General features: G+C 37.0%; 1 protein-coding gene across 3 annotated transcripts in view; it reads right to left on the bottom strand.

Annotated features, from left to right (window-relative positions):
- The window catches only part of LOC124162275, a 452031-nt gene that overhangs the window by 330892 nt on the left and 94046 nt on the right, over positions 1-27093 (bottom strand). For all 3 annotated transcript variants that reach the window (XM_046538753.1, XM_046538752.1, XM_046538755.1), the window contains exon 2: positions 23755-24032. The gene's annotated coding sequence lies outside the window, so the exon portion shown is untranslated. The remainder of the gene's footprint in view (positions 1-23754; positions 24033-27093) is intronic.

Raw genomic sequence — 27093 nt, 5'->3', positions numbered from 1 at the left:
TTTCATTCTCTCTTACGCAAATCATTTATTCCTTGCGCTATTCTCACTGTTTCTACACCTCTTAAAGAAATGATAACACTTCTGAGCAAAATAAAACCCAAATAAGACGACTGCACAACCAAAGTCAGACATTCATGCAAAGATATCTCTATGCTGGGAGGGGGATTGGAGACAAAAGAAATCAAAAAGTCCTTGAAAGGAGGATAATGGATTAATTCCGCCTAAAAGAAAGGAAAAAGATAATCTTCCCTTTCCGTCCTTCCGTCTCTTAAGACTGGACTTCTCTCTCTTTTTCTCACTCACTTCTGCAGGTTCAAAAGCTCTTAATTTCCTTCCGAGCGAGCAACCCCTTGGTGAATTGGAGTTCTTGATTACGTCCTGGGGGACCGTCTCCACGGGAGGGCGGGAGATAATCCAGGAAAACGGCCGGCGGGGTTGGGAACTGCGAAGAGCCGCGCACCTGCAACTACGCGGCGAGTTGACACGACATGCTGGACCAAAGGGCATAAAATATTAGAGCGATTTGTGCACCAAAGGAGCTGTACGTCCTCATTGGAATATGCCTCTCTGAATGGTGAAAGCTAACGCCGAAATTTATCATTTCAAATACCGTGGAAGACCAAAATGTTGGCCGTTATTTATAACCGCCATTAGCCGATGCTTCATTTTTCCTGTATGGTATTGTTTTCACTGTATGGTATTCAATATATATTTTTACTACTTGCAAAATACTTTGTATCTTAAATTTTGTTTATCCGGTTTCGATTATCTTTACTTCATTTCAAATCTCTTTCTATCATTCATATACTATAAAACCCACTTCCGACCACTGACGCATCTTACTGGTATTACAATCGACCCCCACGAAAATCTTCGGAAAGTCAAGGAATAATTGACGAAACACTAAATGTTCAATATATTTCTGTGTTGCCAATGCCTCTACATTTTGGGGGTATTTGGGGGTCAAACAATAGATGGTAATGAGGAGTTTGACCATCGTAAAGAAGCTTGTGAATGGCACCAAAGCCATTGTGGCAGCCATTAGTCCATATCTTATAATAGTCATTAAGTCTTGAAGCCAAGAACTGTTTGGTATTCAATTTAAGTAGGATTAAGCTTAAGAAGGTTAGATGTCACCGAATAAAAAACGATGCTTTAAGAAAAAACAGGAGATAAAATTGTGTAATAGATAAAGTGGTAGAGTGACCAGAAAGGGTCGCAGACGAAAGCGAGTTAAACTCTTAAGCCCCGAACAATTTGTGCTTAGGTATTTCTCATTCCGAAACTATTTTTTTAAATCTGATATAAATTTCCCTTGACTGACCAACTTCATTATTCTCCTTGTTGATGTATATTGAAGGATATGTGGTACATCACTCTCTTTTTTGGGTGAAAACATGTTCGTGAATTCCCATGAAACTATTGTTTTACGATGAAGTTGGTGAGCAGTGAAATTTTCAGATATTTTAAAATCATAGGAAAAATGAAGGTTCAAACGTGAATTTTCATTCACATATCAATCAAAAAGGGCAATATTTGTCTATCATGGTCATGTATGCATTATGGTACTCACTGCAATAATAACCGCAAAAGAGGACTAAAGTCGGGAGACTCCTTGATGTGCCAGCTAACAATAAATGACGCTGCGTGAGGAAGTAGCACATTGATATTTGACTACCTCTACATACTTAGCTCACGCCACATCAAATTCATTCCATGGCCATTAGATTTACACAAGTTTATTGAATATTTACTTGGTATTCAGATTTAAATCTCAATGCATTCAATGGCAACATTCAAGAAACAAACTTCTTTTCTTGAGTTAAGAATATTTCAGGCACCTTCAAGTGCTTTCATAACCTGAAAAAGGGGTTTATTTTCATGGATCACAATCGTCCCAAAATTCCTTCAATTCCCTGTCAATTGATTCAAGTGAACGACTAACCAAAAGTTTTCCCCAATATCGGTGAAGTATCCATGTAAGAAAAACCACTAGTAGAGGTTCTAACCAGCAAGGGCAAAGTCCCTATTCGTGCATAGAAAACGGACAGGATAAACAACGGCTTACACGAGATAGAGAGAGAGCGCGAAGGCATTTCAACGGTAGGCTCAATACTTATACCCTCGGGTGCCGCACCTATGCCGGCATCGAAGGCCAGAAGATCAGAGGCGAAGAGCCGTCAGTCGCAGGAACGGAAGGCTGTCGGCGGCAAGCAGGCAAGCTGGTTACCGCGAGACGTGGCAGCTTCCGCACGGGAAGACAAGCCGATCCCAGCAACGCACCGACGAATCTACCACAGCGTGGATAAAAGGGAGGTCTCATCATCTCTCGACGTGTTTATTATCCGTCCGTTCTTTCATCTCCCAGAGAGAAAAAAGGCGCCTATAGGCTTCTTACAGCTCTCTCCACAGAGAAAGAGAGAGAGATCTTTCAGGGTTGAATCATCTTTCTCTCTCAACGAAAGCCCTTTGTTTCTTCCCTCCTTTTTCACGAGTCACATCAAAGCCATGACATATGTATTTTACTTCAATAGTCCATTATTACAATTATCCAAGGGAAGAAATGGCACGAATAGCCTTGGCAGAGGAATAACAAAATTGCACTCCTTTATAATTCAAAAGATAGGGTTCAGTTTAACTTCCTAGCTTATTCTAAATTATTCGCATATATTATTGATTTTTATTTTTAATTCAACTTATTTGATTTCTATTTATCAAGATCATTAAAAGTTAGGTTGAAAATACGAGTGACTTTCCGGAAAATTTCAATATTTTTTGTAATAAATTCTAGATGGAAAATCTGACTCCCATTAAAAAGTTTTCGCATTGAAAATCTGACTGAGCGAGGTTTATCGTACTAAATCCTGTCTAACATGACGTTTTTGAGAGCAATTAGTGGACTAAAAGCCTTTCGTATCCTGATATAGAGCCGAAGCGAACTGAAATTTTTCGAGAAGAGATGGTGAGGAGTAAAATAATACTTGTAGGTAAAATGAAAGGGTCATAATGGGAACTTTAAAACAATTGAATATCAAGAGAAATTTAATTCAGCCTGTGTATACGCGGGGTTTCAGGAATAATCTACAGTACTTCAGGAGGTGGTAGGAAAGACAATCCTTTGCCCTATAAACATGGGGTCGCAACTTCAAAAGGTACTGAGCTATGGCAACGCAAAAAATTTGCTGTATGCACTTTGAAGTTGCCATGAAAACGCTGAATAACGTAATCTGCAGTGATGGAAGGGATCTGAAACTTGTGGTGATTGTGGTTGAGATATGCTTCTTTTATTTCATTCTTTCCCGAAAGAGAATGGTAGCTTATTTTTACTATGGACTCCGAATAATCGTTGACATTTCAACTTTCAAATCTGTATTTTTTACGATAAAACCTTTATTTTCAGAGATAACAAAACATTTCATAGCCAATTCTTAGCAAAATGTCATTTATTGCAGTAAAAAAATTTCTCTATCACTATTTGCACGGTTGATATAGAAACTTGAGTTATATTAAGCAAAAGTGCCTGATAGTTTTATTGTAAATTAACGGTTGATAATATCGTCATTAATATAAAGTGTGAATATCTTGGTAACTATTAACATTATGCTACAGAATAATAAATGTTACCGTTCTTTATGTATCATATGATGGCTACATTTATTAATTACTAGCAATAAAACGGGGTTTTTTAGGTGATATGAAGAGGAACAGCCCTACTATCATTGAAAGACATTTCTCAGGCCCTTCTGAAAAACTACGCACAACACTAATCGACGCGTTACAATGCTTTCATCAAGCGACGCCTTACGATGCTCATATTTCGACTTATGGCCTTAATGATGAAGAAAACACTCAATACCTTTTAGTGTGGAAGTTGCCATGGAGAAAATGAAAATGACAGTCGTTGTTGGTTTTGAGGAAAAAGAACACGGAAATTTGCGATTTTGTATGTGAAATCTTCCGAAAAAAAAATAAAGAAAATAGAGGTCATAAATCGTAATTAGTGGCCTTGAAAATTAATGCAATCACTCCTATAGGACAATGTGACACTTAATGTGAAAGCGTCAAAACTTGCCATGTAGTTTGTAAATAATATTTTAAGTTAATCTGCAAAGCATCTTGTACTTTTTATTGCAAGTATTGTTAATGAATAATACGTAATACGTCGAGCAAATACCAAATAGTAAAGTGGGCTCCAAAGTTATCAATCAATAGATCCGGGGTGGAACCTCAGTTCGAGCCTATTTTAGGTGCAGATTGATCGGAAACCAAAGAGAGCCAAGAGTACGGAAGGAAGTAAAGCTACGCGGGTGCCATCACAAAAAGGACCGAGTTTGAAGGGGAAATGGGACAATCGGCTCATAATGAGGTCCTGCCTCTCCGAAACAAAAAAAACAGACGAGAGTCTGCCATTCGCCCCGTGCGAGGAGTTCCCATCATTCGAGAGGAGGACCAATGAAAGCTCCACAACCCTACCGCCCCACTCCCCACCCTTCCTCACTCAGAGCGCTTTAATTAGGGAACAGAAAGGGTACCTACGACTTTGAAGCGAACGCTCTCGCGCGAGTTCTTGAGCTCCGGAATTAATAGCGACAGACTTCTCTCGCGAAATAGCCTACTGAAAAGGCTTCAAACTGCCCCCTCTCCAATCAATCCGATACTCCTCCATTGGAGCCCGCATCGCCTGGATATCTTCCTTTTGCCACTCCGATGATGGCATTAACGGAGCCGAGATCCTCCATAATTACGAGATGAAATCGCTCGTTCACTTATATTCCGCTGGATAGATTTCGAGCGCTATTACCACCCGTAAACCTGGCGGCATAATGAACTGGGTAGTTATCAAGAGCTTATTACGTCAGGGGCATGAAGATTTCCCTTCTCTGGTAGGTAGGATTGTTGCCATGAAGACGCTTAGTTGGAGGTTTGAGCAAATTAAATTTCTTTTCACAAACCAGATCTCTATTTTGACCTCTTTACTTCATCATATGCCTTGATTAGATACTTAACGCAAGGCAATTCTAAAAGTACAATATGTAAACATAAATTGCCATGAGTAAAAATTTCCCTAGACTGGGTATCGAACCACGGGTCTTAGCCTTCCCGGGCCACTACGCAGACCACTACGCTAACCAGGTATTGGGCTCTCGCGGTCCATTCAAGATGGCAACGCGAGGGAGAATGGGCTTTGAAGAAGCCTCAACCGATTGAGAGCCTCAAACCTGCGCTTAAGCTGCGAAAAGCAGTATATGTAATAATTCAGATTCTGCCGCGTGAATGGTGGTGAAATATAAATGAATTGCCATTTTAAAAAATTCCCCTGGACCGGGAATCGAAAGATTTGAAGCGGTCGGATTTGAAATATTATATATACCGTTTTGCGCAGCTTTAGCGCAGGTTTGAGATTCCCAACCGGTTGTGGCTTCTTGGAAGTCCTTTCTCCCTCGCGTTTCCTTCCTTGATGGACCGCGAGGACCTAAAATCTAGTACCATGAGCTTCGGCACAACTGCCATGAAAAATCAGGAACTTCGATAGCGTAGTGGTCTGCGCAATGGCCTGGAGAGCCAAATTGGTTAGCCGAGAACCAAACCCGTGGTTTGAAGTAAACTTTTCTCGGGTTTCGCACCGGGTCAGGTCCTCCATGTCTCCTTCCAACGTTTCGATGGGCAACTCGCCCATCGTCTTCAGGGATTCAGGAATCCAATACCATTTTCTCCAAGCCTCGGGGTATACATACAAAATCCGTGGATGAGGGCGGTTCAGCGTCCTGATTGGTTGCAGGTCCCCTAGCATTTTAAAGAGGTGTATATAGCTTAAGTTGTAGCCATAGTCTCTGTTGATCGCGTTGACGTTTTGTTGAATCAGCATGGATTCCTTCACTAAGCCGATGTACCGGTGCACAGAGGGCGGAAATGGGAAAAAGCCGGACAAAATTACAAAATGGCTTTTTTTGAGTTATAAACTTGAAAATTTGCAGATATACTCAAAAATGATTGAAACTGATGGATATGTACTTCATTTGAAATAGATTCCACCCGTTACTGAGATACAGAGGCTCAAACGTGAACAAATTTCCATAAAAACACCCGTCTTCAATTTTCTCTGAAAATCTTCCAAAGTAGAATGTGAAGTTAAGGGTGGATTCTTGCGGAACAAAAAAACACATAATCTGTTGGAATAGGGTTTTTTATATAATTTCTCGTAATCTTAAAGAATATCATCGATAAATTCTTACCGTGCAGTTACAAAATGGCGGGCACAAAGTTATTTTCGACGAAGTTATACATTTAGGTAGAGTTTCAAATGGATTATCGGCAAAGTCACGCGGAGTAATTTATATGAGAGCATTTTTTGAAGATTTCTTGAGGTGTTTATGCAGTTACCTTTGAAATAAGTTTGCGACGCCGGAAATTACATTGATTTTTCAATCGCGCGGCAGGGTTCGCCTCCGCGCGTCAGGGTTCGTCTCCGCGCGTCGGGAGTTGGATTAGCAGCGACGCGGTAAGGTTATTGAAACTGTATGGGTTTTAACGCTCAACATTCACCGTTTTTATGTTTTGCTTCATTCTCTCAAATGGTCTATGGTGAAGATGGTGGAGGTTTTACAGCCGAAGTAAGTGCACGTTTCATTGAAGTTCATTACGTTTTCTTTGGATACGATCGAAATGTCTATGGTGAAGACGGTGGAGGTTTTACAGCCGAGGTAAGTGCACGTTTCATTGAAGTTCATTACGTTATCTTTGGATACGATCGAAGACCATGCTTCTATTAAAAGTGTTCAAATCTCGAAAAAGTGAGTTGTTTTCCGGGGATTCACACAAAAAGATCTACCAGAAAGAAACCAGCTGAGACTCTTATACCTTCTTTACTCTCCGATCCCTGACCCCCAGGATTCTACTCAGAAAACGGTCGTTTTATGACACCGCGGAGCGGAGTCTTTGACCGTCTTAACGGGGTATTTCCACGGGAACTTCTACGTTTTTTAAATGTATATCATACCCTCAGTTCTACTTTGACTTATTGATTACTCATGTCTGTTTCACAACTACCACACGTTCTTCCCCGTGTACTCATTAGGACATTGAATAACCATAGGTTCTACAAATTGTTTATTAATTAATTAATTGTTTATTTTTCAATTGTACATAGGCTCCTTCCGTCATTCATAAGAAAATGCCTTCTCACATTTTTACACGACTCCTTCAGTATTCAATTAACTGCGTATTACTCCGATCTTTTAAATTTTGATAAACGTTCTCTTTTGAATTTCACTGAATATTTGACAAAGCTATGCGACGCATTCAAAGCAAATCCTTTGCGTTCCGAGTAACAACTTTATCAAATGCCTATATACACATAATGACATAGCAATAGGAAATTTTTAAAACAATAAGCTCTCATTTCTTTACGAACAGTAGTTTAAGAAGTAGTAATAAATACGAGTCATGACTTGCACTTTTCCATTCAGTATTCATTGAGTAAGTTTATATGAGTCATTGAACAATTTTATGAGATCCAAATCCCGGAGATACATTTCAACACCCAGATATCGTCATGACCACTCCGTGACTTTTCCTCTTTGTGAGAATATTTTTTCGGTTTTATTATATGTATTCCCCTGCGAATACAATCCGGCACTATCTTGATAAAAGAGCCGAAGATAAAAGACCAAATCGCGATCACCTGCCAATTCGTAACAAATATCATGGAGAAAAATATCGCAACAAAAATATAGCAATATAATCCGTGTTTCACCCCAAAGCTATTTTCTATGGATCAGGGTTGATGCAAGACCGTGCAGAGCCACCTGTGAGAGAAAGTCAAAAATTCACTACGACGTACTTAGTTCTACTTCTGATGATCTTTTCATGAATCGAAATTTTTCCCGGCGCATGAATTTATTTGGCGGATTCCAAAGGCGTCAGCTAAATTTAAATTACATTGGTACTTATTTCAGGACTCAACCCATCAGATTACCTTCTGTAAAACTTATGTGTTTCTTTCAAAATAATTACAAAAATAATAAATTTAATATTCATGATGCTACCATGTTGTTTTGACATATAAATAATTTGGTGACAAAAAATCCCTTCCCTTTTCAGTAGTGAAAATGAGGACGTAATATTTACTCAACAAATATGTGAATTATACTGTGACAACCATTTTATCTCCATTAGCATTATAGCAACAAAATTTTATTGTGTGAAATGGCTTTTACAAAATACTCCTTTATATTATAACATATAAGACGATAATTTTTCAAGATATATTTCCGTGAAATCCGATCCAATGTATTATATTTAATATTCTCTTTCGAACAACTTAAATTTCAGGTATGCCAGTAAGTTATTAGACTCATGCAAAGCTTGACTTTTGCGTTATGAATAATATCTTTCTCAACATGCCTATAACGGTGCAAGGTTAGGAAAATCTGAAAATGGCAAGACCTGATATTTCCATTTCTGCCGGAAGAATAATATAAGAATGAGTATAAATTTTGATTCTTGACTTAAAATGAAAATACTTTATTTCCCTCCCGTATTTGATGAGTCTGTTAGCTCAAATCATTGAACAGTTTGCAGGGATAAAATTTCCAGGTTGTTTTTCAATATCTTGATATCGACATGGACACTCCATGAGATATTTTTCTTTGAGAGATGTATATTTTTCGTTTTTTTAACAGAATTAAATTTCAGCCTCGGATGAATCCAATAACACACAAATGTAAAAGGAGAGCCGAGGATACGAGACATGGCCAGCTCATCAAAAACTAAACCTATGTTAAGGGCTAGATCATTGACCTTTATTAACTCAGAGCAGACTGAGAAAAATTAAATTTCTAGACTTCTCATTTTAAAAATGGCAAAATTTTCTACTCAATCACAATTATTGAGGCAGCAACATATTTCACCATTAAACTTTACAGCACAAAAGAACACGAAGTTTAAATCTTCCCTGAATAGTTCAAATGATTTTGGCGTGACTTGGTGGAACGATGAGATATTCATAGTGAAGCAAAAAACCCTGTACTGTTCTACAAACTTTTATTTGCTGTCGACTAGTTTCAATTATTGTCAATTGCTTAGATAATGACGCTTTAGCCGTCGAGACTAGTCGACAGCAAATAAAATTTTCTGGAATAGTAATGGGTTTTTGCTTCACCATGAATTCCCTGAACAGAACTGAAAGTGTATACATTTTTGATGTTACTTAGAAGCGATATCGGGATATTATGGATTAACTGGATCAATGGTTAACTGGATCAATATCGGAGCTCTTTTAGAAAATTTAAGACATGATTTATATGTTACGTAATATCATATACTCTTTCTTTTTCACTTTAATTGTATATGATTCATTTTTACAATTCCCGAGGCGTAAGAAATGCATGGACAACTGCCTTAATCCTAAATGGAATCGATCATGAAATGACTTTCAGTGAATAAAAAAACACGGTATACTGAACTTTATATGATTCAAATTGGAATGTGAGCAACTGTAGCTGAGATCTCGTGCAAACCTCTGAGGATTTTAATTTCTATTAAATCTCAAATGATGTTGAAGCTTTTCGAACGATCAAAGAAGGTTTTTCTATCCCTCATAGCGCTCTTTGAAGATGGGATAAATACTGACATCATGGCCGCCCATCATCATTTGATTTTTATGAGGAGCAAAGGAGTTTATATTAAGTGAACTACTACACGAAGCAGAAGAGAAGTTCAGTACTACAAGAAATTAATACAAATTTGTTGCCTGTACGTAAAATTATGATTAAAATTCCTTCTCCGTCTCTCTTTACGCTGTTCCATTGTCGATCAAGTTTTCTATCTTCAGGGGAATTCAAGATTTTTACAACAGTGTGAAATGCCGTTCAACTCGATTCAAGATATGCCGAACAACCACTCTTGAATGACCGTCTCGAATGTCTTGAATACCATTTTATGGTTCATGAGGATGTTGAAGATATTTGATATTTCGAGATACAAGATATTTCGAGAAGTGTGAAAGATGCTTAAGAGTTCGAAAAAAATGCATTCTTCTGAGACCCGTATCAGGTCTCAGAATACTAATAGCGGCCAGTACCTTAATTTAGCATACAATGAAAACTATTTACAATTGTTAGTAGAAATCTGTCGCAGGAAATTCTCGCTAAGTTCCTAGCCTCCACTTTGGTCAGTATTAATTGGTCTTTAATTCAATATCTCCATTAATTGGAAGTATTTTTATCTGATTTCTTCCAATCAGTTCATACATTCCTTGTAGGTAGCACGTGGTCACCGTTATGATTGCAATATGATCTACGAGTGTAATGCCTGACTGGATATCCTGGTGATACTGGTGATCAATTATGCATCACATATCAGGCTGAATACCTCCTCAGAGGTGATGGAGAGTCTCTGAATATATCAGAATTACAACGAAGAGTAAAGATTGGTATGTGAATTCCCCATCGTATTCATTGGCAGTGGATTTCTCAGTAATTATGCTCTTTATACGGATGCAATGACTCCTGGAAAATCTATTATTGAGGTGCCTATTCTATTTTTTCCTCCCAATATCCCTCCATAACTGAAGCGAGTAATAAAACGTTGGCAGGCTACGCTAATTAATTAACTATTGATCGCGAAGGCCTTCATTTTCCGCTTCAATTTGTCCATTAAAAATATTAATCCCAGGGGTGTATTTTTTCCTATCGCTCCCGTGGGAATAAATGATAAAATATGGACGAGTTCTCACTAAGCACTCATCCGCAATATATGATGCGAAAAGTCGCTCGGGAATATGGTGAACTGCGAATAACAAAGGTAAGGAAGATCTTCAATCGCTTCGATGCGATGAGGAGGATGAATTATATCTTGCCTTTCAACGCTTCAGTGGAAATGTATTGCAGCATTTGGCGCTCTACGAAAACGATTCCAAATAAAAATAATGGTAAAAATTTACCATAACGCGGCTGCATCTGCGTCGCATGCAATATGCAGGCTGTTTCAAAATCAATTTAGGGGTTTTAAGAATACATAGCGTTGGAACTATTTGACCTGAAATTTTAAGACTTATGACAGCTGAGGTCATTTGCGCCATGATGGAGAGGTAGAGAAAAAAGCACGAATATTTCAAAAGAGGATTTTCAAGTAGGCCTCCAAATGTGTTGTCACCCACCGCGCATTCAAAAGGGTTTACAGAAGTCGCCACTCGCGTCACTGACGGACAAATCGATCCGAGTTTCGCGGGGAAATAAGGTATAATTAGGTGTTTTAACCGAAATTGATACGCATGATGATTTGATCTACCATATTTATTTTTTATTCTTATCTTTTCAATGCTATTCCTCGCAATGAAGAACGTTATATGTATATCAAAAATATGGAAAAAAATGGTTCGCATTGCACAAATCACCGCGCCGCGGAAATATTTGAAAACCGATTAAAATGCGACCGAAATAGCAACAGACATCAGCCTTCTAGGGGATGGAATTGGGCATCCTCTATTTTTTTCGAAGTAAATAAAATCATTACTTCCTTGATCCCCTTCATTTGCCATGAAAATTCACAATTTTCGACACTGTCTTAACGATCACATAAGAAAAAAAAACTATCTTTCAGCACACAAAATACTATTATCTTCTGAGAAACTTAAATCTTTTAAATCAAATCCTCAAAGGAAAATTTATCCCCAATGAACAAGCAAAAATCAGTCAACAAAAATCCCCACGATATTTTTTCACAATAGCAAAGCCTCCAAGGAGACGAGGTTACACCATTAGACTCACTGGATGGTGCTTCGTAAAATGTTCACAAAACAATTCGATTTGATATATTTAGAATTCGATTACCCGGTTAAGTAGAACGTGACTTATCGATCGGCCCACACGCTATGCATGGGAGAGGACCTTCATCCAGAATATATCCTATTTTGGAACAGACCAGAGAAAACGTTTCCATTGGGAACCAGAGATAAATATGTTGCGGGAACAAATATTGAGGGCGCCCAAAGTTTTTTGGCGGATTCCACTGATCCCGTTTCCGAGCTACTGCAGATTTATTGCCTCATGTGTATGAATACACTCTCTCAGCGAAACAATAACCCCAGCATATCTAGATTGAATTATTACCCACACGATGAAATTGTTTAAAAACACGAAAGAAGACTCAAGGCTCAAAAAATAATGACAGTGACTGAGAAGATAACACCTACGCAACTCCAGTTAGAACTCTCTTAGAATTATCATTCCTAAAATGTGTTTTGATATCTGATTAAAAGATAAACAGTTGCATTTTTAGACAAAATTAATTGAGTACTCGCTAATTCGCTCTCTCGTTCATTTGTGGAGCCAAGAGTTGGGACTCGAACTTAATCCGATCAAATGCATGACGGTACATTTCTTGCGGAATTCGTCCAACTATAACTATGTTTATGTTGTGGATGGTATTAACATAAATGCAACAGACAAAGTGAAGTAACTGGGAGTTACAATAACCTTGATCCTCTCGTGGGGAACAAATATGAGGAATATTTTCGGCATAGGCCTGAAGAATTTCGGATTTGTCAAGCGTATTGTGGGAAGATTTTCGGATGAGAAAGTAAAAGAAAGGTGCTATTTCGCTCTCGTCCGACCGCACCTTGAATATGCAGCGAGTGTATGGGATCCAGTGCAGAAAGACTTAATCCGCGAGCTGAATAAGATACAAAGGAAGGCTGCGCGTTTCGTCAAAAACCGCTACGGGCGTACAGACAGTGTTACCCAGATGTTAAGCGAATTAGGCTGGGAGCCGTTGGAAACTCGGAGGCTGCGCGCTAGGCTTAGATTGCTTGAACAATTGAGAATGGATATCTTTAAGAGCAACACGGAGAACATAATATTAGAGCCACACTATATTTCCAGGTCCGACAGAAGCGATAAAGTAAGATAAATGTTTTGCCGAACGGATAGATATGGGAATTCGTTTTTCCCCCGAACCATAAAGGACTTTAATAAACGCTAGTTCCAACTTCGTTGGAGCAATTCCTTTTTATGTAAGAAGGGCTGGTGTCCTAACACCCCCAGCCACACGCCTTTTAGGCAGCTTGCAGGGTATTATGTAGATGTAGATAGGTGTAATTATCAATCTGAATTGGCGTGGTAGTAGCCGACGAAGGGTAAGGAAAGAAGGATGGAGAAACCCAGCATCGCCACTACCTCATGACTTCGATTGCTTTTCCAGCATTCTCCTTTTCCTTTGTCAAGAGCTTGGATAATCGCACACTTCACGCCTTGGGTGGTGTAAACTCATGCAGGCGGGATTCGATCCCGCGACCGATATGTTCGCACGCGAAGACATTTACCCTCCGCCCCCGTGTCTCGGAGGTTATTTGCAGATTCATTTTGTTCCGAGGAAATGAGTTGTGTTATGTTTCCAATTGGTAGCCATAAAAATTACTCATTCGTAGAGATGTGAATATGAAATAAAAAATAATTTAAATATAACTTATTTTTTACGAAATAGTATACGTTATGGCAAGGAATCTAGAGGAAAAATGTAATCATTTTACTTTCAAAAATTTACATATAGCCCAGGAAATGAAGCATTTTGGCTTGCAATTTTTTCAAACTGAATCGATTTTCTTGAAATTTTCAAATTAAGTAGGGTATATACCAAGAATCAAAATCTATATCATGCCGACGGGCGCTTTTACCCTGGGGGTGGTTTCCACCCCATCTCGGGGGTGGAAAATTTTAATTATATTATGACCACAGGAATCGATAGAAAAATAAATTTTAAGAATAAAATGTTCACTCCATTTTTTGCGTAAAATTAATATTTTTCGAGTTATTTGCGATTGAAAGTAACAGTTTCTTGACGAAAAAATCAACGATTTTAATCGATTATAGGCAAATAACTTGAAAAGTATTAATCTTATTAGGAAATTGTGGGTTACAAAACTGTAGCTTATAAAAAATTAAATAAAAATCTTATTTTATATTTTCTTTATGACCAATTCGGACCGAGCTACAACTTGTTTATGGTTATCTATTGTTTGTCATACGCTAAATTTGAAAGATTCAATACCAAATAGCGGGAATAATGTAATTTTCGAGGAAAAATTATGCAATCTGTTTAAAAGTGTTTTTAAAAAACTTTCTTATAATGAGAAAAAATATTTTTTATCATGAAATTTGAGCGAGTTATGATTAAAAATAAGATCAGTCCCTACTTTTTTGTACGAAAAAATCAGTGAAAACAACACCTTATTACCACACTAGACAAAATTGATCAATGCCCTTCAGTATTTCTCTTTATTTAAGTATTGTTAATTGATCCTAGAAGTTTTTTTAATTTACAACTCTAAATTTTGAAAAAAATGGAGGAAAAAGTGAAAAGTCATTTTCTACAATTTCGTTAAAAATACTATTTTTTTCAAAATAACTCCAAAAAAACTGGAGATAAGAAAAAAATGCAAGAGTAATAAATTACACCTTCTTTATTTTCAAATACTTTGGTGTGATTTAATTTTCTATACAATAAATATTTGGTGAGATATTGATAATTAAAACCTCTATTTCCAAGGGAGCTCCACCTTATTTAAACCCTTAAATCCCTCCCCTTTCAAAATTAATGACTCGAAAAAAATTTTATTCACATTACCTTGTAGTCAGTAAAAACCCTACAAAATAAAATTTAAATGAACTTTCTATCATAAAAAATATAGTAGCTATGTTTGAAATACCAATCAAATTTATTATCGAAAAATTCGAAATCCACAATTCAGAGCATAATATTCCTCATAATCAGCATATACTTTGTGTACTTTACGTTAGAAGCTAACGATACACTCAAATTTGCTACAAAATAAACACACATACCCATAAGATGTATATATACATACACACATGTGAGTATGTGTGCTCTCGCTCACAGTGACCTGTGAGCATGCATGTGGTGGGAAGACTGAAAGCCATACAGTCTCCGTTTGATTGTGTTTCATGTGATGTCTACATAAATGTACATTTATTTGTTTATTTAGCATGACGAAGTTTGTTCTGTTTATCATATTGTTATATATTTTCTGTGCTGTGATTAAAATCATGAGAGAAAAAAGTGAATACATAATAAAAAGAGTAAGAAAGTGAATAAGAAGATACAATGTGAAAAATAATTTTTATTTTTAGGGTAAATTATTTTTTTTACATTAACCCCCAATAAGGGTTGATTATTATGGGTTGAAACACCTTAAAATTATTTTCCAAACAAAAAAATAATTATACATATAATTTAAACTAAATTTTACTCGTATTTAGCTTTAAAAAATAATTTTTTAAATTTTAGCTTTTAGGGGTAGTTTTCACCCCTAAAAATTAAAAGGCACCCTTCGGCATAGTATAGATTTTGAAGAAGGGGGAATGATTAGCCTAATCCCAAATATTTATGCAAATCGAATAGGTTTGAAAAAAATTTTTAAAGGAGGTATGATTAGTATAAACACAAATTTTTATGCAAATCTATTCAGTTTGAAAATTCTTTTTTACATTAACCCCCAATAAGGGTTGTTTATTATGGGTTGAAACACCATAAAATTAATTTCCAAACATAAAAAAATAATTATACATATAATTTAAACTAAATTTTACTCGTATTTAGCTTTAAAAAATAATTTTTTAAGTTCCAGCTTTTAGGGGTAGTTTTCACCCCTAAAAAATAAAAGGCACCCTTCGGCATAGTATAGATTTTGAAGAAGGGGGAATGATTAGCCTAATCCCAAATATTTATGCAAATCGATTAGGTTTGAAAAAAATTTTTAAAGGAGGTATGATTAGTATAAACACAAATTTTTATGCAAATCGATTCAGTTTGAAAGTTCTTTTTTACATTAACCCCCAATTAGGGTTGTTTATTATGGGTTGAAACACCATAAAATTAATTTCCAAACATAAAAAAATAATTATACGTATAATTTAAACTAGATTTTACTCGTATTTAGCTTTAAAAAATAATTTTTTAAGTTCCAGCTTTTAGGGGTAGTTTTCACCCCTAAAAAATAAAAAGCGCCCTTCGGCATAATATAGATTTTGAAGTAGGGGGTATAATTAGTCTAATCCCAAATTTTGGTGCAAATCGATTCAGTTTGAAAAAATTGCAAGGTTTTACACTTTTTTGAGCTTCATTTCCTGGACTAATAGGATATTAATTTACTTTCCTCACAGGCGATCGAATAGACTCAATTAGATTTTTTTCACGGACAAAGGCCTAAAGTTTCAGAAACAACACCGTAAAATCGCTTAAACTCTGACACATATTTCACCCGTCATCTCATTAAACAATTCATGAATCAATACATATGCATCGTGAAAACGATAGAGCAATAATTTATGACCACCTATCAGAAACTTAACACACATCATTTCCTCTGCACAGAATGAATCTACGGAAGCCAGCTTGTCTCATGCGTGAATGCAGATTTACGATATTCGCCCCTTTTTTGTAATCCATCGACCCGCGAGGAAAGGTTCAGTAAACAGTGTTTTATAGCTACACCTCCGGCTTCAGCCAGCACCTCGTAAAAATTTGTAAAGGGTCTCTCGTGTGAATACCTCCCGGTTTTCCCTCAGCAAGCCACGTGCGGAATACATAGGTGTTGGAGAAGAATGCAAGGAATATCAGCTCTACGCGATTTTCTCGTCCCATTCATCAGGCAAAAAATTTACTAGGACTTATCAAGGATGTCAGTTTGCTACGCGCAAACAAGACCACGAAGCATGTGAGGAATGCGATAGTAAGTAAATTTAATTTTATGTGAGCACACATTGCTTGGCTTTATTGTACAAATTTAACGCTAGATTCTTCGCAAAATAATGTGGATACCACCATTTAAAAACTGCCGAGATAAACGCGAAATATTTTCACATTCCCTGCTTTAAGATATCAAATCTCAAAAACATTTGGTTAAAAAAAAAGCATTGGTACCGGTAAGTAAAAATAAATTTCATATATGTTACCCATTGCGTTGAGTACAGTAATTTAAATTGCATCAACTATGTTCGTTAGAAAAAACAATGGTTAACGGCATACATTTTGCAATGAGTTAATGTTTAAATGAATAGTATTAATGGATTTCTTATTATTTATAAAATCTTTTCGAAATTAACCCACTATGCAAAACTGAGATAGAGGAGCATATTCAGTTTCAAGCATACTGGCAACTTAAAAGAGAAATATGCATAAACTTTGAATAAACAAAGAAGTGCGAATGGATTAAAATACAGTAATGGTCTAATTAAAGTTGAGCAGTGATTCGCTTGATTCAATGTTGCATTGGAAAAGCAATTCCTAACATACTTCAGCGGAGAGTACCTCTTGAAAAAATCCGCAGAAAAAAAAATAATTCGCCTTGACCAGGATTCGAAACCGGATCCCTCGATTTCCGACCGAGTGCTTTAGCCAGTTAAGTCCGAGGCGTCATCCTCCCCTGTGGAAATGAAGACTATACCCGACAAGGTGGTATGGACTGCTGAGCATATGATTCGACAAGAAGTCCAAATCGTGCGCACAGTATATTACATTGAAAACCCTTTTTAGGTAGTTACTCATTTATTTTAGCTCGTGCCTACTTCAGCATAGCGGAATGTAAACGAGTTATACGTGTTCACGAGTTCACTCGGTGTTCTACACCCATACTTACAATCGACACACCTTGAACTTTTCAAATTCAAACAATATTTCTATCGCTCCGGTGATAATAATGGGCAAGCGAACGGGTGACAAACAATCAGAGCGCTTTAGCATCCTCATACCTACCCATCGAAGTGAGTAAGTAAGAACACAGTCTTCCAACTCGAGCGCGCTCCTAATGAGGATCTTCATTTCCAAGAGGTGACAACGGGATCAATTTATGGGATGAGGCGCTCGGGATGGAGAGGAGAAAAGACATAGCAGTACAAGCGACACCACTCTACATTTTGGAAGAGAAATATCCCTGTAAAGTACTGTGATAGTCCTGTAAGCTGATGTAAAGCAACTGTAACAGACAGATGAAGGTGGTATTAGATGTGCCAGGAAAAACACTCCTTTTTAGATTCATACAGTTGATTCTGTTCCTCCAATGTAATATTGTCAAACTGCTAAGGGAGGAGAAAATTGCTCATATAATCTAAAACCAACATATGGTAGCAAAGCGGATAGCGCACTTGGAGTACTGCGTTGAAATCCCGCATGTAGTCTTCCGATGCTCCTAAATAAATGCCTATAAGTGCAAGGTGGGGCAAGGAAAGGAAAAGACCCAACCAACTTGAATGTGTAATATGTAATATTCTGGGTTGAACTCTACACTTTCCTAACCAAAGCAATCTTCGGGTTGAAATACTGAAAATGAGTGAGAATCATAGGCTGTTTATCCAAAGTGCAGTGGCGCCGACTCCGTGGGGCCTGAGGGGGCCCGAGCCCCTTCAAAAATTCGTTGTGGGGGTGAGGAAAAGAAGTTTCAGGCTTGTGGATTTTCCCCGGAGTGTCCAATTATCCAAAGTCGAGAGTTCAGGGTTCTACTGTTGATCATATGACTCTACTAAAATGCTTTAAAAAACTTTAAAAGTCACTATTTATAAAATTTCCAGGGGCACGACCCCCGGTATGGGCCCCCTCAATATTTTTTTAAGTCGGCACCCCTGCCAGGGTGCACATTAGTTTCTATATTTTTTTGGAAAAAACATTATAACATTCATTACTACAGCTGCATAAAAAAACTCTTAACTTCATGATTAAAACCGAAATTAAAAATTAAATAAAACAATTTCAATTTTTGTTCTTCATTACAATTATTTCTTGAATTTTACTTAGCTAACGTGGAAGATAAACATTTTAAAAAATATAAAAGGTGTTTCAGGAGGAATCTTTAATACTTCGGGAGGAGGTAGGGGACACAATTTTAATTTTTCCATAAAAGAGGGGTGTTACTTCAAAACAATAGAGTCACGGCACCCAAACATTTTTATTTGAACTTTGCATTTCCCTTGAAAACTGTTTTTATTGAGTATCCAGCATTTTGGGTATTTTATTTAATACTCTGGATTTTTAGGGGCATTAAATAATTAAGGTTGGACGAAAATGTGCGATTATAATTGTATGAAAGAATCTTTGAGCTTAATTAAACGACAGCTTTGACCGTGCATAAATAATACGATAGTTCAATCTCACTCATTTTGAGATTAATTGATCTGTATTTGTCACTAGCTACATACTTTTGAGATATATATAATAGAACTCAAATGAATGCGGCAATGAACCTCCCTTAAGAACCCATTTTATTACCGCAAAATTTAAGTAAAAAACTTTAAAGTAACCGCTCCCAGTAACACAATCAAAACTTCTACGAAAATGCACTAAACATAATTTTATTTCAATTAGTTTCTTATACTGTAATTCACTCGTAAACAGAGCTGGATTCAACACTAAACAAATAAGATTTGATTACTTTACTTTATAGTTGCGTTTTATGCACAGAGGCGACGAACCTCCACCGTGATTCACCTTGCGTTCAATGGGAGGGGTGTACGCCCAGAGCGACTCTAGTTTTTTTTAACAAGGAAGCATCAGCTGCCGTAACGTCGAGAGTACGCAAACACAAAAGCCTGGAAGTGGATTCTTATGGAAGGAATAACGCGTACAGAAGCGAGCAGAGTCACAAATTTTAACGAAAAAACTGCTCGAGGAAGAGCGGAGAGAATAGCACGTGACCCACAGAATGTTGTGATCCAGTAAATACCCCGGGAGATGACGCGACGTTTAAATCACGGCAATGCATCTCACTGTGTGCTACACTCGGAAGCCATTAATTCAGGCCATTTTGAGGTTTCCATCCAGATGGGTGCTTGGAGACTACGTGAGTCAACGTGTATGACAAATAGCTGCCATGCATCCGTGTCGTTTAAAACAACATTTCCTCTGCTCTTTCCACGTTTCAAGCCCAATTATAGAGCTAGATATCCATGACATAAGCCAAAAATGGTAATTTCCACACTTAAATACAAAACTCGACTACCGACCATGGTTTTTAACATAGTATGTCATTTTCGAGGTAATAATGACATGATATGCAGAAACCTTGGTAGTTGAGTTGTGTTAAAATGTGGAAATTATCATTTGTAGTTCTTAATCATGGATATATCGAACTTCCATCAAGGAAAGCCTGAAAAGATTTTTTAGAACTAGATGGCAAGCTGTGCAGACAAAATTAGGCGATAGAAAAGACTTCATGACAACTTTCACGTTTAAGTGCCTCTCGTGCAAAAACAATTTAATAGGATATGGAATTAAAAACATAACACGAGAGAAAACCATAAACGTTACTTGGTTTAGGCTATATCTTGCGAAACCTCCGGATATTAGCTAAAATTCCTATCCATGCATTAATACAAGATGGTTGGTTACACGATGCATTTTCGACTTCCTCCTTGCGTTCATGCAGTTTCATATAAAACTCTTAAGTTTTAGTTTATCGCGGGAGCAGGCCTTAAATTCTAGAATAACGATTGAAAACACGCAAAAAGGCATCATCATACTATACTATCTACCAATAAGGCGAAGAATAAAATAGATCTAAAATTATTGAAGTGTGACTCGAAACTATTCTTCAAAGTTTAGGACACCGATCGATAAGTAAAAGATAATTCTTATTAGGGAAAATATCTACTTATGAATGTCGTACTTTGTCTTTTTTAGTTACGTAATACTGCGTTAAAAATCAGGCCACCATATTTCAGAGCACTTTCAGTCGACCTTAGTCAGCATATATCTCTTCCACAAATATACAAAATTGTCACTTGGAAAAATACTGGGGAAAACTTTTGTATTTTAGACACAAGCAAATTTTGAAAAGTGGCTACAATATGTACGTCAAATATTTCAAGATGATACCGCTTAAATATTTCAAATACTAATAGCAATAATAATCTTCTAAGCTTTGGAAAATCCATCTAACTTACCAATCGAGTACATGGAAGGTAAAATTCTTCTTTCCATTTTTTCAATGGCTACCCTCGCTCAAATAACAATAGGGTTTTTAAGTGATACAAAAACTCATTCATCAATTGTAAATCATTCAACTGTTTTTCATATATTTCATTTATTCTTAATTATGCATGAACTAAAAGAGAAAACCGTATGAGGACAAATCTTGTGGCGCCACCAAAAACGACGGGTCAAGCGGGAGTCATCTTAGCCCCTTTCAATTCAATTTATTTTCTGAATAACGTGCTTCTATACTCTATTAACTTATTCTGTGGTTCTTTTTAAAATAATCGTATGTAATGAAATGATACTTTGTAGTGAGTAATCAACGAAGAACGGTGAAATAAAAAATGACCATTATTTTATATTATTAACGGACATACCGTGAGGAAATTTAGAACTCGGCTATCGCTACTCGTATAAAGTCATTTTATTACTTCCAATTCATCGTATTTCATGAAAAATTAGTTTGTTATGTTTTAATATTGTTAAACTTTCAAAATAATTATACTGTTCCCCAAAATAGTGCTAAAAGTATGAAAACCTGATGACGAGCTACAATTTACATTGCGTGATTTGGAAACGGAAGTTTACGACGAACTACACTCGTCATTTCAGCGCAAGGAGTTAAACAAGGAAGAATTTATGAAAACCAAGTGCAACTATGGCCATTTTATTGGCCGCCATATCAGCGGTATCTGCTCCATTTCAGCAGGAAAAATGTGCCTCGTATGAGGCCGCAGAAGATAGGCTCGCTCCGAGCCAAACTTCCCTCTGGTGGTCACAGCCAAGCCATCCATCTTCATAATCGCCTAAATGGCCAATCTACTCCGCGAGAGACGATTTTCCAGGAGAAGATAAAGTGAGTTTTGAAAGCGGCGACCGGGGAGTTTTTCCGGGAAACGATCCCTCCGCCAAGAGTAATAACTAAAATTTAAAGCAAACCGAATGATATTTCCGCTTACTGAGATTCTAGACTTCATATCGGAAGTATTTTCAAAAAAGGAGGGGGGATCAAAGATGCCTTTTTTCGATGAAACTTTTGCATTCGAGGAGATACGGACTTCTTACTAACAAAAATATGTCATCAGCTGTAGTTGTTCTCTAAATGTTTCTTACATCTCGTCTTAGAACTGAAATATGTGGCACATCGTATGTGTGAAGGTGCTGCAAGAAGCTTCTATTTCCGCTTATCGATGTTATTCGATTTTTCTTCCGGTTCCACTGATTTTCCCCGTATTAGGCTACGCTTGCCTAAAATTTAGACGCCGCTTCGTCCTTTTATATCTATTCCAACTATTATTTTTCGGGTTAGATAAGCTCTTGGTGATTAATATCTGCGATACTTTTAATCCCAGCCTTTTTATATAAGGCCACTATAATAACTATTATTGTCATGTTACCTTTTCATATACAAAATTGATCTCAAGCACTTTCGCTCCGTGATATTTATTTTATCTCGGTTGGACTAATTAGTTAATCCAATCCACAATGGTATTGCATATATGCTAGTTTTGGCCTTTGGTACTTATTGTAGACGTAAACACGTATTTCGGGTGATTTCGAGTTGTCATTTAAAATTGGAGCTAAGCTGGCTTTTGCAAAAATTGCCTTTGTTGCAACGCATCTGGGGCGTTTTGAAATTCTAAAAAATAAATGTGGGCTTATTTATCCAAATATTATTAGCATCGCCCAAAGATCGAGAGAGTTCTTAAGTTATTATGAATAATGGTATTTAACTCGGCTTATGAGTGCACTTAACAATACATCCCTTTTACACATATATACCAACCTAGAATAAGAAGGCCAATACCGCGAAATTTTTACTCACCGGTTATAACATCCTAAGCTAAGGAGTGTGGTGAAGCATTTTCTTTTTCAAGGCATAGGAAAATCCATCTAAATTACCAATCGAATAAATGAAAGGTACAATGCTTTTTACCATTAATTCCATGGCTACCCTCGTTTATCTAATAATAGAGTCTTTAAGTGCTACAAAAACTTAACCACCAATTCATAATCATAAAAAATGTTCAGCTTTTTCTTTTATTCATATTCGTGCATGTAATGAGGAGGGAAATACGTATTCCGGCAAAGTTTGTGGCGCCGCTATCAGTCTGCATGGTAATATGTTTCCTTCTTCGTGGAACTTTACTCTTAGGCCAAACTCCGACGAGGAACTTTAAATCACGTCGCATTGCTTTCGTCGCACGACTCGTAGACTTGAGTACACGCAGCTTCACTAGCCTGAGTGTGATTCGCGGTGGTTCATGGTTGGAATTTGCCTGATTTAGGGGAAGAGGAAATTTTGTCACCAGAGTTAAACATCAAATTTCAAAGACATTCAATGAGGCACCATTAAGGTGGCGCATTAACCCTAATCAATGCCTTTATAGCAAACCACCAAAAGAGAAACCAAGTTTCTATGAGATCGACATTGGCAGAACAAACTTTTTGGGATATTTTTCCCCGCGAAGTACAAATTCACGCTTATGGTACGATCGTTACGGGCAGGAAACGCTTTGATAAAAAGTGAACTCATCCATTTCTATGGCATCAAATTATATTAACGCAGAAATATTTGTTTTTTAACAAAAAAATTATTTCTGAGGTAATTTTTTCGGACTATTTGAAAAACCTATTAAAATGCGACCGAAGCGGCAACAGAAATCAAGCGTCCATGGGATGGACTCGGTCCTCTTTCTATTCCCCGAGCTAAAAACTTGAAAACAACGCCTCCAGATGTTCCAACCTACTTGATTCTACGGAGAAGGTACTCACCTTCAATCACAATCCTCCATGCCATCAAATCGCTGATCCTTCCCCACTTCCTGCGGTGACGACCAAGAAGACAGCGGTGTTGGTTTGTGCCAGTTGATGACGAGGCGACACGCGCGAATATTCTCGTCGGGAAAGCAGCAAAAAAGTCGGGAAGGCGGGAAGATGGAATCCGGCCTCGTGGGCTCCAGTCGAGCGTCGACAATAGTGGCAGTGATTTGCACACTTTGAGAGATGGGATCCGGCAACGAAGGATGAACCACCACCACCAACGGCCGCGCCTAGAAATAAGAAAGAAAAAAAAAACATTGCTTGAATTAGAGCCATTAACATTCCCGTCATATATAATTACTTAAATAAGACACTACAAAATAGTGCAAGGGCAAGTGCTTAGCCACATTGACACACCATTTCCCATACCATCACCGACGTTAAGCCACGGACTAATGTTGGAGGATCTCCTAAAAATAGGCATTGGTTTGGGTTATGGCCTCCTTAGACGTAAGTCTTTGTCCGCAAAGCTATTTATTCAAGTTATGAAATTATAAAAAGTCACTGGAGGCCAAATATGGAGAATACGTTGAAGTTTGTAATAATTGAAACTTTAATACTGTAATTTTGGCTATTTACTGTAAGCAGGTGTGCAACCCTGCATTGTCTTATTGGAGGAAGAATTATTTATGCTTCAAAATAGGGCGTTTTTTTATTTTCTACCATCAAACGGTCAAATAACGATATATAATACTCTCCTGTAATCTTTTTTTCCCTTTCCAAGTATTCGATCTAGATAATTCCGCATTCATTCCAAAGTATCGTTGCCATGAATTGACCGGAACATTTCAACATGTTCGCCTGCTTTGGAGCCCGTTCATCTTCAAAATTTCATTGTTGTACCAGTTATTTGGTCTCTATGGTGTAGTGGTGAATCCATACTTCAACAAAAGTTATGAATTGATGCGGCAAATCCTCATGATTGCGGAGGAAAAGAGCCAAAACAGACTCTAAATTGACCAAACGATCGCGTGTATTCTCCAATGTGAGAAAATGCGGCAGCAATCTTGCCGATATTTTTTTCACACTCAAATTTTCGTGCAAATTTGAAGACATTGTGCGTTAATATATGCCAGTTGCATTACCTTTATCGCGCACTTCAATTTGTCTAGCACTTAAAACCATACCGTGTATTTTGTCAATCATTTCGGGAGGTAAACAATTCCACAGGGCGTCCGGAACAATGTTCATTTTTTGGATGTACGGCAATGCTTTAACTCATTTACCCAATTGTAAATAGTTTCAAATATAAAAGTAGATCGAAGCAGTCAATAGGTGCCAAAGGTAATCAGCTTCTACTTATGTTGGAGGAAGTGAGCTCCCCACATGGGGAACGAGTAAGAGGATTTACGCGAGTGAAATCTATATGTGTAATTAATAATGATACGGGTGCCGATGAAAAGTTTGTATTGAGTATCTGAAATGAAAACCTTTTGATGAAAATAGCCAAATCGGTGATAAATATCCATTTAATGTAAAAGTTGTCTATAACCATAATATATCATATGAGATCAAGGGCGCAGCTAGGACTTAAGGCTAGGAGGGGTTTTAGGCGCAACTAATACGTTGGTGTCTGGGTGTATAGCATACCCGCCAGGGTAAGCGGGAGGTGCGGGGGCCCTCCCCAGAAAAAATTAGGATAAATAGTGAGTTTTACGACTTTATGAGGGATATATTATAAATCCTTACAAAAGTCAATGAGTAATATTAATTGCAATTAAGTAAAATGGGTTTAACTTTAAAAAATTTCTGAGCTCGGAGTGGGGCTTTATCCCCCTCGCTGCGCCACTGTACGAGATGCATATGAAAAAGTTTCCTTAAAAATTAAAATATAGCAGAAAATTTTTTAAATGTAGTATATAAAGCGTGTCTTTTTATATTTTATAAAGAAAAAAATGTTTTTAGCACGTAATTAGAAATTCGTGCAGTTAGGGGTAAAAATTATAATAATAATTTTTGCTCTGCAATTCACTCGAAACTATGTCTTTAAGAGAGCTTAAAGGGAGATGTGTGCAACTGAGAGGGAAATTCATCGATTTGTCTCATTTGCAATTCAAAAAGGCAATTACCTCGGAACAAAAGAAAGAGAGATAAGACTTAAAACGACAGAGCTATAATTGCTAAAAATTTATAGCTAATGACGGCGATTATCGATCGCTTAAGCGATAACATCTTAATGGTCTCAGGGCCCAACAAATGACATCTTCAACAGATGGAGGATACTGGGGGCTATAGGAATGCATAAGATTTATGATGTAACAGAAATACATGTATTAATTGCTAAATCAATAATTTACCATTAAATTTAAATAAATTTCTTCGCCGTCACTAACAGTTTAATTAAGTGACATTTTAATTCAAAGTAAGTTTAATTAAAAAATATACATTATGCTATTTTGGTTTCGAAGTTCCTAAAACGTTTTGTGTCATGGTATTGTTGTGTTTTATTGCTTATGAAGTTAAAACTTCAAATGCAATATAAATTTTATGCTTTCAATGTGCCACTATGTAGGATAAATGTATCCTTTTTACAAGCCTTATGGCTTATAAGGACCAAGTTTTACATGAAAATAAAGGCAATTATTATTATTAAGTAAGAACTGTATACCTATATTAATTTTCGCGGGGAGAAAATCACCTGGATCGGAATTTAGACGAGGGACCTTTGGCTTTCCGGGTCTCCGCGCAGAATCCAGTTCCTTTAATTAATTACCAGGGTATTTTTACCGAGGTTCACGGTGCCTCGTTAGAACCTCGTGGTCCATCAAGGATTGGTTCTTGGAAAGAGCCGTGGTTCGATTCCCGATTTAGAAATAATTTCTCGTAGTAAATAATGCGAAATAAACCACAGCCAAGGACTGTGTAATGTGAAAAACTTCCTAAAAAATTTAGTTCCCCGACTAAAACCTTGTAGAGAGTGCATATTAAAATAATGATGGAAAAAAATCATCAAATAGTTCCTCTAATGTAATTATCTAGTAAAAATAAAGTCGAAATTAGAAAAACAGAGACAATAATCGATAGAAAAATTTGAAAATTCATACCAAATTTTGCAAACTCAATAGTTTACCAAATAATAATCCATCAAATACTTAGAAATCTCCAAATATCAAATATAAATATTTAAAGATAAGATAACCGCTGAATTAGAATAAAACTTACGAATAAGGCAAAATAGCAACTACACTGATTCATACTATACTTAAATCCGAATGAAAACATTATGTTTCCACAAAGTAGTAGAAAGTATAACATATTGGATTCAATGACTTTATATGGTTACTTTAGCCA

The sequence above is a fragment of the Ischnura elegans genome, chromosome 7, assembly GCF_921293095.1.
Source record: "Ischnura elegans chromosome 7, ioIscEleg1.1, whole genome shotgun sequence".
Lineage (NCBI taxonomy): Eukaryota > Metazoa > Arthropoda > Insecta > Odonata > Coenagrionidae > Ischnura > Ischnura elegans.
This window is presented reverse-complemented; position numbering and strand designations above follow the sequence as displayed.